A 14,811-nucleotide genomic window follows, 5' to 3' on the forward strand; every position below is an offset into this window, starting at 1 on the left:
GTGGATTCTCGGGAGCTGAGTTCATCCTAAAGCACGCTGGATACAATTACCAGATGTCACTTGCTGGTGGGGAAGCAGCCCTTTGCTACCTCCATGCTGAGCTTTCATTAGCAGAGCCTTCATTCGCTGGGTCCTCACTGGCTCAGGACAAGAGGAGCTGGAGTCTGCAAACAGAATCTTCTCATTCCTAGACTCTGCTGTTCATTGTCAGCCCTAGAGAAGGGCTGCCAGTCTTGAGGATGCTGTTCTCCAGCTGCTTTCCACACACTTTTCTTCAGCCATGGGCACAGGCCACGTTTGTGTTTGATTTGGGAGGTGGCCTCTGCCCCAGTGCCCTGTGGTGGGGAAACAGGAGAAGTGTACAATTAGCAATTAACAGCTTTATCTCTACTCACGTGTAAGAGACAGAATTAGCTGGTTCCATCTGTTACTGATACCTGCGGGAGTCAGCCATTCACACCTCTGCCAGATATTACAGTGAGTAGGAGGGCCCAAAAAGGAAACATTTCAAAAATAACTCACGTTTTGTTGTTTCAGACATCCTGTGCCCGTGGAGTCGGTCTCCAAATTTGCTTCCCTCACGTGTGCACAATTTCCTGTCAATTGGCAAGAAAAGGTGTGAGCTAACGAATATGGAAGCCAATGGTGTGCCTGATTTTCCCAGAAGCTGAGCTACAATTTAAAGAGACAAGACTCGGTGTATCTTGTGGCAGTAGTAGGAAGCTGTCCCAACTGGGGCCACATTACAATATACGAGTTGGGCTCAGACACTGGGATGGGAAATATTTTCCAAAGGGAAGTCTAAATTTGGAAGGACCAACTGGAGCCTCTATGGCTGCTAGGATAAGTGATTGGCCCAAGGTCAAAGTCACACAGGCTAGGAAGGAGATAAGCCGGGATTTGCATCTAAGCCTATCTAACTCCAAAGTCCGTTTTCTTAATCATGATGCGTCACTGATATTGGATGAAGTTTTGTGGACATGGTCTCATGGGAATTAAGAAAGTCCAGGACAACTTTTATATTTTTGAGGTCAAAACAGCCATGCAAAAATGAGGCATTTAGAAAGAAATATTTCCACCTGCATAATTAATGCTTTTAATGTAAAAAGGTACAAAGCAATAGAGTTGAGTTAGTCACAAGATAATTACAGGATTCATAAAATATTAATTCACAATACAGTACAAGTGGCAGAGCCTGAATGAGGAACACGTAGTAGACAGTGTCTCAACAGGAAAATGACATACTCAGAGTAAGATTATTCAAGGAGGGCTTATGTACAGCGGGATTATTTACAGATGTGTGGGTGGATGGGAACCACAAAAGACAGTGCAGTCATCAGGGTTAGTTTAAGCCAACGGTTATCACCTCTAGTCTCCAAGGGACAAGTGGAAGTAGACAGAGCTATGCAGAGCAAGCCACCATGGCTGCAATGCTGACCTGTGAGGGGCAACAGCTGGCCTAAGGCGACCTCAAAGGGCAGGAACCAGGGGATAAATGATGTGACGTCATTGTCCATCCTCTCTCTGACCTCCTACCAGGAGCCCCCATTGACAGAACCCATTTAGAAAGCTGAGGGCATGGGCAGGGCTGGGATTAGGGTGAGGCGAGTGAGGCATCAAGGGATCAACATTCAAGGAGGCTCTCACTCTCAGGGTTGTGAGATTGGGTGCAGGATGGGGTTTGGAGCAGCTCCACAGCCCTGGGAGCAAGGGCCTCACTAAGTTTTGCACCCTCAGTGCCTCACTCACCTTGCCCTAGTCCCAGCCTTGGGCATGGGAGTCTGTAATGAAGTCTATACCACTTAGCCTTTTGCCATCAAAATGAGATGGAAAAGGGAAAAAGGGACCTAGAGGAGCATGTGGAAGAAATGCAGCACAGAAAACAAGTTTAAAATTCCAAGACAAACATTTTTTTCTTTCTGTCATATTCACCTATTTCTGAGACTGTGTATGTTAACCTCATTTGGAGAGAGTCAAAACTGTAATTATGAGACCTTCATGACACCTCATTTTCACCCTGTGATAAGCCTCGATGGACCTCAGTCAGTTGTGGTTATTGGAAACTAAGCCATTTCCCTTTAGGGACGCAGACAACTAAAGATAAAACTGAGCCCACACAAAACACCGCCATCGGGCTCGTATTGCCTCCAGCCAAGCATATTGGCCTCTCCCATTCTTTTACAGCTCTCAGAGCATATTCACCTTCAACTTTCAACCCAGCTCACCCACTGGCTCTTCCACTGGCTTTGGCTCCCACTACTTCAGCCATTCTTTGTCACTGAGCCATGTCTCATCAACCTGTGGAGAGGTATATGGGTTCTAGAGAGTTCTAGACATGCCATGTGAATTTATGTTCTAGTGGAGGGACCCATTCCCTCATCACTTTCCCTTTTTATAAAACAGAGATGTCAGTGGGGGAATAAACAGACTATGAGGTGCTCCAGCTGTTTATAGGGGTTTGTCTGGCAATGCCAGCTCTCAGTACTTGGAGACATTGGGGCCACGTGAAACTTCACGTACTACAACTGTAGTACTTTCTGCCAGGGTTGGGGGAGATGCCATTTGTCCCGTGGTGCAGCCTCTCCCACGGGGAGAAGGGGGAAACCAGCTGGTCCCAGTTATCTCTTTGTCCAAGCAATCCAGGGTGAGCTTCTGAGGTCACCTTAAGACAGTTCGGCTCTTTGCATCCCAGTCATAGATTATTTAATGTACACCTGTAATCGACCATTATTTGACAACAGAAAGTATACAGAACAGTGATATTGAAATGCAGCAACTTAAGGAGGGACAAAAATATGATAATAAATCAGCAAATTTACTTCAGACTGACCTTCACCAGATTTGAAAGTTGCATTCATCTGATACAAGTCTTCTATGGAATGCCAAAATATTCTTCAAAACTATAGTTAAAAATAGAAAATATAGTGACAATTATGTACAATTTGGCTTTTCATTTATTGAGAATAATGACTCTCCACACCTGCAATGTGTTATTTGCAGAGAAGTCCTTGCAAATATCAGCCTGAAACATTTTTCTTGCATCTTATCATTTAGAACAACAATTATATGTTTAAGAAAAATCAGCACGAAATTTAGAATTCCAAACATCAGTTTATAAAAGGGCTCTTTGTCTTTTTTTGATGCTTTGCGACATAGTAAAATTCTGTCCTGAAACAGACTCTTTTTTTTTCTTTCATAAATAATTCAAAGTAAATCCGCCAGCTTTACATCACATGTTAAATGGGGACAAGTCAAAACTTGTCTTAATATTACGAAGATTGTAACAGGATCTTTAGAGCATACTATTTAATAATATAGTGCTACAATACAACATTTTTTAAAGAAAAAAGTCACTTATTTATCAATGCTGAAATGATTTAAAAATCCCTAAGTGTTTACAGTAGTATATTTACTTATGAGAGGAGTTCATGAGTCAAAAGAGGTTGGAAGAAGCTGGTGTAGCAGGAAAAGCTCCCCCATTTGCTAGCTCTTTGCATTTGGGCAAGTTACTTAACCTTTCTGATCCTCAGTTTTGCTCATCTTTAAAAATGGGAAAGTGACGCCTACTTTGCAGGTTTGTTTGATAAAATATGTGAAATGCCTGGTACAGAGTAGTTCTCATGAAATGGGCGTTATTATTACTGATTCATTTATTTAACACATTTACTGAGTACCTGCAATGTGTCAGGCATGGGATTACACATCTGCATTAAAAGAATGGACACAATGAAATCTCAACACTCTAGTGTTAGATTAAAGATTACAACACCGTGTGAAGTATGATAATTGAGCATTGCTTTCTGCCTAATTGATTAGAGAAGTGAGATTTTCCTGATAAACTTGTACTAATAATGGTGACTAATACTTATGGATTGCTTCCTATGCACTTGGCACTGTGTCGAATTCTTTGCTTACATTGTCATTGAATGCTCACAACAAACCTATAAAATATTTACTATTATTCTCATAATATCCATTCTACAGATAAAGAAACTGAAACCCAGGCAGATTAAATAAAATATCAGGGATAGAGCTGAGCACTGAACCCTGAGAGTTTGGCTTCAGAGCCCACACATTTAACCACTATGCATTGGCCTGGGAGTATTTTAAAGGATAAGAAAATCTATACACAGGGTGGGAATTATGGACGTGATTCAAGAACAAGGCTCTAAAGTGTGGAGTGGGGTTGATTTGGCTGGAATAATGGATTAAGAAGTTGACTATGGAAGAGAGATGAGGGGAAGATGGAACGAGTTTGAGCAGGGGAAGCAACAACGATGATGACATAATAGTATTTTAGGGGAAAAATAAAGAGAAATTATACTAAGATAGTATAAGTAGGAGGGGCAGAGAGAAAGGAGCTGCTATTTGGAGAGTAATAGCAGAGTAAGCAATGTATTCAACTTAAGTAATATCAGGCAGCACAGGAACTTTTCCAAAACACTGACCTGGGGTATCAGAAATACAGTCGTGCGTCACTTAACAATGGGGATAGGGGATACGTTCTGAGAAATGAGTCATTCGGCAATTTCATCATTGTGTGAATATCACATAGTGTACTTACACAAACCTAGATGGTATAGCCTACTACACACCTAGGCTATATGGTACTAATCTTATGGGACCACTGTCATATATGTGGTCCATCATTGACTGAAATGTTGGCGCATGACTGTATAATGATACTCCCGCTTTGATGTTGAAAGTTGGATATACGGTTGGCAGGTACAGGTAAAATCAGAAACGTTTTACCTAGGAGGATATTCCGGCGTTAAAAATTAATTTAGCCTATTCCTCCTAAGGTGAGTCCTATAGAAACCATTGATTTCTGCAGACATGGTGAATAAAATCTTCCTGAATAAATGAGCTTGTTGTTGGGTCCTGCCGTATTCCTTCCTGTCTAGCACAGGACTGTGGCACCCTGGAATCTCATTCCCAATCATCTGAAGGATTAAGGTGTTGTGTAGTAGGACTGGCCTGGAGTGAAAATGGGGTCACCAACTAGACAAATATGGATGCCTTTATAAGGAGAGCCATTTTGAAACTCAAAGGCTGAGAGAGACGGTCATGGCAATACGAGCTAGGATGAGCCAGGCTAGACTTGGAGGGCTGTGTTATTAATACGATTATAGGCACTTGGGTCAGAAAACATGGCCTCTTTTTACTCAATGCTTTTCACTCAATGATGTTTCTATAGACATTGGGATAAATGTATACTGGTGAGGAATCTTTCTGTTGTAAGCTACAGAAACACCAGGTCAAACTGATTTAAGTCAAAATAAAGAACTTCTTGACTCACCAGCAAAGTCCTTTGGGTCTACTAGTTTTTAGGCATCGCTAGATCCGGGGGTTTAGACAACATTGTCAGATCTTTTTCTCTCCTTCTCTCCCTCCCTTCCTTCTTCTTCTTTCTTTTTCTCTGTATTGTTTCCATTTTAGGCAGAGTCTTTCTAATTAGCTACAAAAATAGACATGTGTAGCTTCAGAATTATATCGTCCTTAGTACCTAAGATCTTAGAAGGAAGGAGAGAATATCCCTTTTCCAGCATCCATGTTGGCTCTGATTGGCTACAAGCCCATCTTGGAATAATCACTGTGTTTGGTGAGATAGGATTTGCCCATTGGATAGCCTGGGTCAAGTGAGGCAGGGCTGGTGAGGGAGGGCCCCCAGCTTGATAATCCCAATAGTCAGGGAGAGGTAATCCTCAAGAGCAATACAGCAAGGGGCTTGCCAATGTTGGGCAGAAATCTACCCTTGTTTCCTCCAAGCCAGTGTTACTCAACATGTGGTCTGTGGACCACCAGCATCAACATCACCTGGAAAATTGAAAATTTCTGGGCTCCAACCCAAACTCACTGAGGGTTGGGTGCAGGAATTCTACTTTAACAGCCTTCCAGGTGACTCTATGGATGCTAAAGTTTGAGAACCATTCTTCCATTTGGAGAGTCCCTTTTATGTAAATTCTCTATATCTATTTTCTTGCTTCAATTGTTTTGAGAAATGTGGTCAGAATCCCAGGAAGACTTTACTCATATATACTTGGGTGAGACCTTTGTCCCTGACTATCACATCAACAAAGCCCCAGAAGTTCCTAACTTAGAGGGCATTATCCACTCCAGAAGAATCTCTTACTAAATATTTTATTTTTTCATCTTGGTGGCTGAGAAAGAGCAGAGTCTTTTAGTATTCTTGTCTAGTAACAAATATTACTTAGAAATCCATTTTATAATCATTTAAACTGGTTTGCTTTGGGTCTATTTACATAATTCCGTGACAGGCATGGAAAGAGAGGCAGTGTGTTATTTTTCTGCAGCCAAATACATGGAAAAACCACTTTCTAAGGTAATTACCACTTCAGTGCTCCCCACATGGTTAGAGGGCACTGTGAAGTGTGCCTTCTGGGCCCAGGGCCACTGAAGCGTGGAAAGAATGTGCTTTCTTCCTGGGAAAGGACAACAACACACTTTGAAGCCTGTTTGCTTATATGCACAATCTGCATGAAGGTTATGGAGCAATGGCTTCTTGTGCATGGTCGGGGCTCATCTTGGAACAAACAAGGCACTTTCAAGACCATTGAGGTGCAGTGTCCTGGAGGAGGGACACCTAATCTGCCTGCAGGACTGGAAATGCAAGTCACTCTTGCATCAAATTAGAGAGTATATCTCCCAGTGGGTGCCAGTGGGGACTTTTTAATGGGAAAAGTCTACTTCTTCAGGCACCAGATGTGGTGGAGAAATTTGTGTTTAAGTCACATGAAGGCTTGCACATGAGCAAGTGGCACTAAGTTTCCTTAAGGAGTGATGAGCAAATGATTATCCTGAGTGACTCTGTCCCCCACCCCTAGTACTTGGTTTTCTGTATTCATCTAAACTTTAGATCTTCCTTCTCCCTTTTCTTTTATCCCCATCATGCAGATTTTGTCATTTCTCTGGTTGTTTCCAGTTGCCGATGATCCTAACTCTGGTCTTGCATAAATCCCAAGTTCTGGTAACCTGTTCACACCCCACTAGCATCTTGAACAGTGTTTGTATATCTGGTACATTTATTGTGCCCCTATCACATGCCAAGGAATGGTCGGGTAGCAGTGACACAAAGATGACTAAGACCCTTTACTCTCACTTTACCCTCAAGGAGCTCAATGAATAGGTTTATTTTAATGGTCTTGGAACTGACTTAGAGGGGTTCTGCATTGCCATGCATCTAAAGCAAGGGTTTGTAACTTGGGGCCCATGGACCCTCAAGGGATCTATGGATAGAATTCAGGTGGACATAAGGATGGGGAAAATTACATCTTTATTGTTACTTCCCTTTTTGTTCTTGTGAACCTTCTTGGTGACCTTGTTTATCTCTATGGCTTGCATTCCATTTCCAAACAGTGATTCACAATTATACCTATAGATAGGTAGGTGGCATCCCTGGGCCTGTTTATATTACCTATGGTGCTAGTTGCCATGATCCTGGGTTATTATCAAAATGCCATCCCACCTCACCTCACTTCTCTCTACAACTGCTACCATCCTAGCCCCTTCCTCATGTCTTCTAATCCAATAAATAATTCCAGTTGCTTTTTTTTTATAATTTTATTTATTTATTTATTTTTCCCCCCAAAGCCCCAGTAGATAGTTGTATGTCATAGCTGCACATCCTTCTAGTTGCTGTATGTGGGACGCGGCTTCAGCATGGCCGGAGAAGTGGTGCATCGGTGCACGCCTGGGATCCGAACCTGGGCAGCCAACAGCGGAGCGCGCGTATTTAACCGCTAAGCCACAGGGCTGGCCCCCCAGTTGCTTTTTGATGGTTTATTTTTGCTCATAGTTTGAGGTCAGCTTTGCCCATGAAATGATGAATAAAATTTTATCTCAGAAGGCCATTGGCTCAACATCAGCTCATTCTTGTTCCTGGGGCTGTCTACTTGTTCCTCAGATTCACGCCTACTACAATTTTGAGCACAGGCCTAAACTTCCCCTTCTGGATTTGCCCCAGCTCACATGCCTGATTTCTAGAATCTGTCTTTCCATCTTTGTGCTGTCCCCACAAACCAACTTTTCCTGTGGATCCATGTAGAAGCACACTTGGTTCAAATACTGACTCTGCCTCTTTCTAGCTGTGTAGCATTGGGCTAATTACTTAACTTCTCAAAGTTTCATTTTCCTAATCTGTAAAATGAGGGTAGTATCAGTACCTACCTCATAAATTAATGGATTAAATGAGATAATGCCCAGCCAGTCTTCACTACATGTTAGTTATAATCATTATGTGTTTTTATTTATAATCATTATTGTTAGTCATATGTATCATATGTGTTAGCTATAATCATTATGATTAATGACCTGAGAAGATTGAGTAAAAATATGAGTATACTAGTAACTAGAACTTTGAATAAACGGTTCTAAGTAATACATGAGGTATGTGATAAACAAAGACAAGTTTTGGGAAACACCATAATGTTGCAGATGAGGATGAGTAATGACTTGCGCTTTTTTGGGGTCCTAGCAGGCTCAGGCTGCAATGGGCTTTATCTGCAAACCCCAGTGGTAGTGTGGCTAAGGTGGGTGGGTTACTGAGAATTAAGACCCACTTTGTGATGGAGTTTTTGAGTTGTCTTTCACTGCGTTCAAGTATCCAGGGTTTTGAGCCTCTTGCCAAGAACTCATGAACTTGTATATACTCCTTGTCTGTTGTTGCAATGCTCTATAATGTTGGAAGCTGACCCACAATAGGTAGTAAAAGATATGTGAAATTGATATTATCGCCACTACTCCCATCATTATCACCAATCAGCATCATCTCCTATTTCTCCTCATCCTCCTCCTCCTTCTTCATCACTATCATTATTGTTGTCATCATCATCATCATCTTCCCCCTCCTCCTCCCCCTCTTCCTCCTGCTCATCACCTTCCCCTCCTCTTCTTCCTCCTTCTCCTTCTTCCCCCTTCTCCTTCTTCCCTTCTTCTCCATTTCCTCCTCTTCCTCCTTCTTTTAGTCCACTTTTCTTACCGAATGCACCCCATACCCCAATATTAGAAATAAGGATGGACACTTACTAACACTTCGTAAATGGTATAGTATCTTTATGGAGCATGGAACTCTAAGAAATTTTATGAAATAACTTTTCACTTTCGAAATCTTTCTGAAGAGGAACATTTGCATCTTAGCTCCCAAACTCCTATTTTCACCAAGAGGTAGACGGAGACGACAGCCTTCATGCTTTCATTTTATCTTTCGACTTGAAGCCAGAAAGGTTTTTCTTAGTAGCAGTAGGTGCAGCTTGCTGTTGCCTTTGGCTACGATTTTTAAATTGTTAATGATAAAAACTACACAAGTAATTTATGAATACGTTTTTCTTGTAAAAGAATTAAATGATCCCGGTGTATATATAATGTGAGTCTTCATTCAAATATCTCCACCTTTAAGTGCCCTCTATTCTCAGAGGCAACCATTGTTAACAGTTTGATGTGGATTCTTCCAGTCCTGTTTTTGAAACACATGCATACACACACACACACACACACAATTTCAATAATCTACATTTTTTTAAACAACTTTATCGAGGAATAATTGACCCAATAAATAAATTGTACATATTTAAAATGTGCAATTTGATAAATTTTGACATTTGTATACACCTGTAAATCCATCACCATAGTCAAGATAATGGGCATACCCATCATCCCTCGATGTTTCCATGTGCCATTTTGCAATCCCTCCCTCTTACCCCTCTCCCTGTCCACCTCTCCCTAGGCAGCCACTGATATGCTTTCTGCCACTATATATTAGTTTGCATTTCCTAGAATTTATTTACATGGAGTCATACAAGGTATATTATTTTTCATCTGGCTTCTTTTACTCAGCATAATTATTTTGAGATGTCTTCACCTGTATTTGTTGCATGCATCAATAATTCATTATTTTTTATTGCTGAAAAATATTCCATTACGTGGATATTCCAGAGTTTCTTTATCCATTCACCTATTGATGGACACGTGGGTTGTTTCCAGTTTGGGCCTATTACAAATAAAGCTGCTGTGACGATGTGTGTACAAATCTTTGGAAGAATATATGCTTTCATTTTTCTTCTAAATACCTAGGAGTGGTATGGCTGGAACACATGGTAGATATGTGTTTCACTTTTTAAGAAACTGGCAAATTATTTTCCAAAGTGGTTGTACCATTTTTGTTTCCACCAGTAGTGTCTGAGAGGTCAAGTTCCTCTACATATTCACCAACACTTGATATCTTCAGTCTTTTTAATTTTAGCTATTCTAATAGGTGTGTAATGGTATCTCACTGTGGTTTTAATTTGCATTTCGTTAATGGCTAATGATGTTGAGTATCTTTTCATGTACTTATTTTCCATCTGTATATCTTCTGTGGTGAAGTATCCATTCGAATCTTTTGCCCAGTTTTAAAAATCAAGGTTTTGTTTTGTTTTTTAATTGAGTTTTAAGAATTCTTTATATATTCTGGATATAGTCCTTTATCAGATACTTGATTTGCAAATATTTCTCCCATTCTGTGGCTTGTCTTTTGTTCTCTTGTTTCTTCTGAAAAACAGAAGTTTTTAATTTTGATGAAGTCCAATTTATCAGTGTATTCTTATATGGATCGTGCTTTTGCTGTAGTATTCAACAAATCTTTGCCTAAATCAAGATCACAAAAGCTTTCACTTAGGATTTTTTTTTTCTGAAAATTTTATAGTTTTATGTTTTATATTTAGGTCTCTAATCATTTTGAGTTGATTTTTGTATATGGTATGAAGTATGGGTTAAAATTTATTTGCTTTTATTAATATTAGTTTTTTCATATAGATACCCAATTGTTCCAACACCATTTGTTGAAAAGAGTATCCTCTCTCCACTGAATTGCTCCTGCAACTTTGCTGAAAATCAGTTGCTAAAATGTGTGTGGATCTGTTTCTGGACTCTCTATTCTGGTCCATTCATCTATTTTTCTTTATTTATGCCAAATCACACTGTCCTAATTATTGTGGCTTTATAATAAGTTTTGAAATTAGGTGTTAGTGTTAGTCCTCTTCCAACTTTAGTTATCTTTTTCAGCGTTGTTCTGGCTATTCTAAGTTCTTTGAATTTCCATATATATCACAGAATCAGTTGGTCAATTCCTACAAGAAAATCTGGCTGGGATTTTGAATGAGATTGCATCGCATCTATGGATAAATTTGGGAAGAATTGACATCGTAAGTATATTGAATCTTCTGACCCACAAATACTATATGTCTCTCAGTTTATTTCAGTTTTCTTTAATTTCTCTTCAGAAATGTTTTATAGTTTTAAGTGTATAAGTTTCTCACATATTTTGTTCAGGTTTATCCTTAAGTATTTCATATTTCTTGATGGTATTATAAATGCTATAAATTTCCAATTGTTCACTGCTAGGATATCAAAATATACATGATTTTTGTTATTGATCTTGTGTCCTGCAGTCTAGCTAAACACTCTTATTCTAGTAGCTTTTTTGTAGGTTCTGTCAGATTTCCTACATAGATACTCATGTCATCTGTGAAGAAAGTCAGTTCTAATTCTTCTTTTCCCATCTGAATGTCCTTTATTGCTTTTCTTTGCCTTATTATACTGACTATAACTCCAGTTCAATGTTGAATAGAAGTGGTGAGTCAACAGTTTGTATTTTTCCTGATCTTAGAATGAAAGCATTTCATCTTTAACCACTATATATGATGTTAGCTGTAGATTTTTTTGTAGATGCCCTTAATAAGGTTAAGGAAGTTCCATTTCATTCCTGGTTTGCTGAAAGTCGTTTTCTTTTTTTAAGCAGGAATGGATGTTAGGTTTTGTCAAATGCTTTTTCTGTGTCTATTGAGATGATAACATGTTTTTTTCGTTTTAGTTTGTTGATATTGTGAATTACATAGATTGATATATTTTTTAACATAGATTGATTTTTGAATGTTAAACCAACCTTGTACTCCTGGGAAAACTCCATTTGATCATGAAATATTATCTTATTTATATATCATTGAATTTAATTCTCTAAAATTTTGTTAAGAATTTTTAGATCTACGTTCATGAAGGCTATTAATGTATATGTTTTCCTTGTAATGTCACTACCTGGTTTTGTTGTCAGGATAATGTTGGTTTCAGAATGAGTTGTGAAGTGTTCCCTCCTCTTTAATTTTCTGGAGCAGTTTGTGTAGACTTGCTACTATTTTTTCCTTACATTTTTGATAGAATTCACCACTGAAGACATTTGGACCTGGCCTTTTCTTTGTGGGAAGGTTTCTAACTACAATTACTTTCTTTCATAGATTTAGGGCTATTTAAATTATCTATTTCTTTTTAAGTAAACTTTGGTAGTTTGTGTTTTTCAAGGAATTTGTCCATTTCATCCAAGTTGCCAAATTTTGGTATGAAGTTGTTCATAGTGTTTCCATAATTATTCTTCTTTTAATATCTGTAGACTCTGTAGCAATTTAACTTCTTTCATTCCTGAAGTTAATTTTTGTCTTCCGTCTTTTTTTCCTGACCACTCTGCCTGGAGATTTATCAATTTTATCTGTCTTTTCAAAGAACAAGGTTTGGTTCCATTGATTTTTTTTTCTATTTTTCTATTTTCTATTTAATTGATTTTTACTTTGATTTTTATTAGTTCCTTGCTTATGCTGCTTACTTTGGATTTAGTTTGCTCTTCTTTTTCTGCTTTCTTAAGCCAGAAGCTGAGGCCATTGACTAAGACCTTTCTTCTTTTCTAATATAGGCAGTCAGTCTATTTTTTCCTAACTTCTGCTTTAGTCACATCCCACAAATTCTCACCTCTTTTGTTTCCTGTCTCTCAGGTTCACTGTTCTTCACTGCCTGGTGTCCAGTGTCTTACAAACCATTGTTTCATATATTTTGTCCATTTTTTGATTGTTTCAGGTGGGAGGGTAAATCTGGTCCCTGGTATTCCTTGGCCAGAAACGGAGGTCTATGTATTTTTTTTCACTTTGATTTTTTAAAAAATATGTTTCAAAAGGTCTTTTCATTTCAGTTCTTGTAGATGTACTTTCTTTTTTAATGGCTACATAGCATATCAATACTATACTAATAAAGCCTATTGCTAGTGATGGTTGAGCTCTTACTGTGTGCCAGATACTGTTTAGAGCACTTTACATATGGTAACCCATTTATAGAGTTGAACTTAGACTTGGTGTTGTGGCAGTCAGATATCTGTGGATGGCAGGTGCTGCTAGGTAACAGGAGTATCAGGACGCTGACAGCCAGTGCGACAGCTAACTCATGTATGGATGCCCCACGATTATGTTAAGCATTCCCCTATTGGTGGACACTTAGGTTATTCTCAATGTTTTGCTATTACAAGCCAAGCTAGAGTCAACCTGTTTGTATGTACATCTTTGGGCACATGTGATAAAATATCTGTAAAGTAGTTCCTAGAAATGGAATTTCTGGGTCAAAAGATGTGCACAATTCAAATTTTGATAGATACTGCCAAATTGCCCTATAATTATATTCTGCCAATTTACACTCCAGATAACAATGTGTGAGGATTTCTTTTTCTCTAATCTTTACCAACACTGGTTATTATTAACCTTTTTATTTTTTTCCAATCTGATCGGCAAAAACTGATACCTTGGTGTTTTAATTTGCATTTCATTAATAATATGTTCATATATTTTTGAGAGATTGTATTTTTTTCTTCTCTTAAATTCCTGTTTGAATCCTTTAGCCATTTCTCACATGGATTGTTTATCTCTTCTTAGTGATTTGTTGGAACTCTTCATATTCTAGATCTTTATCTTTCCTCTGATTTCTCTATTGCAATTATTTTTATTGCAATTATTTTCTAAGGCTCTTGCTTGTATCTTTACCTTGTTTATGCTTTGCTTTGTCTTTAAGAAGTTTAAATTTTTATGCAGTAGTGAAAACAGTAAATCTTTCCTTAAGGGCTTTATGTTTTGCCTACGAAGTCATTCTGGATTCCAAGATTATAAACATATTCCCCTGATTTTCATTTAGTATCTTAATAGCTTTATTTTTCATGCTGTAGTTTTATCTATCTGGGATCTGTATTTATGTGTAGTGTGTGTGTGTGTGTGTGTGTGTGTGTGTGTGTGTACGATGTGATAACAACTTTTTTTTTCTCAAGAGGATACGCAGTTGTCCCGGTACCATGAACTGGGTCATTTAATCATGGATATCATGTGTCACCTTTAACCCATGCTGAATTCCTATATGTACATCGATCAGTTATGAGACACTATTAGAGCTGTATGGTATATTTTGATATTGGGTAGTTTAGTCCCATGTCAATTGACACTCATTGTCTGACTACAACGAATGGCATGTATGAAGGTATAAAAGCATGAAGGAGCATAATGTGATCAAGGTGCTATTAAAGATTGTATTATCACTAAAGTATAAACTGTGAGGAAGTGAGGCTGGAGAAATAGGTAGATGTTGAAGTAGGTTATTCATCATGCTAAGGAGTTTGGAGAGTCATTGAAGGATGAATCTTGGGGTCAATGTTGTTAACTTGTCTTGTAGACAGATTCTTGGGCAACAATGAGAGATCAGCCTTCAGGTCCTAGAACTTTAGATTTAAATGCAGGGAGGGGGAGAAATGGATTACGAAAAATTACAGATCAAAACAAGCACAATATTATTGGCTACAGTCTGCCATTCTACACAGCATAATGGTTTCTTCCATATAATAAATAATTATAACTACAACAATAATATAATAAATAATTATAACTACAACAATAAAATAAAAAGACATTGTTAATTAAGCACTAACTATATATCAGAGATGGTGCCAGTACATTATACTCACAA

The sequence above is a fragment of the Ceratotherium simum genome, chromosome 26 (genome assembly GCF_057802395.1).
Source record: "Ceratotherium simum simum isolate JZ-2026a chromosome 26, ASM5780239v1, whole genome shotgun sequence".
NCBI classification, from domain to species: domain Eukaryota; kingdom Metazoa; phylum Chordata; class Mammalia; order Perissodactyla; family Rhinocerotidae; genus Ceratotherium; species Ceratotherium simum.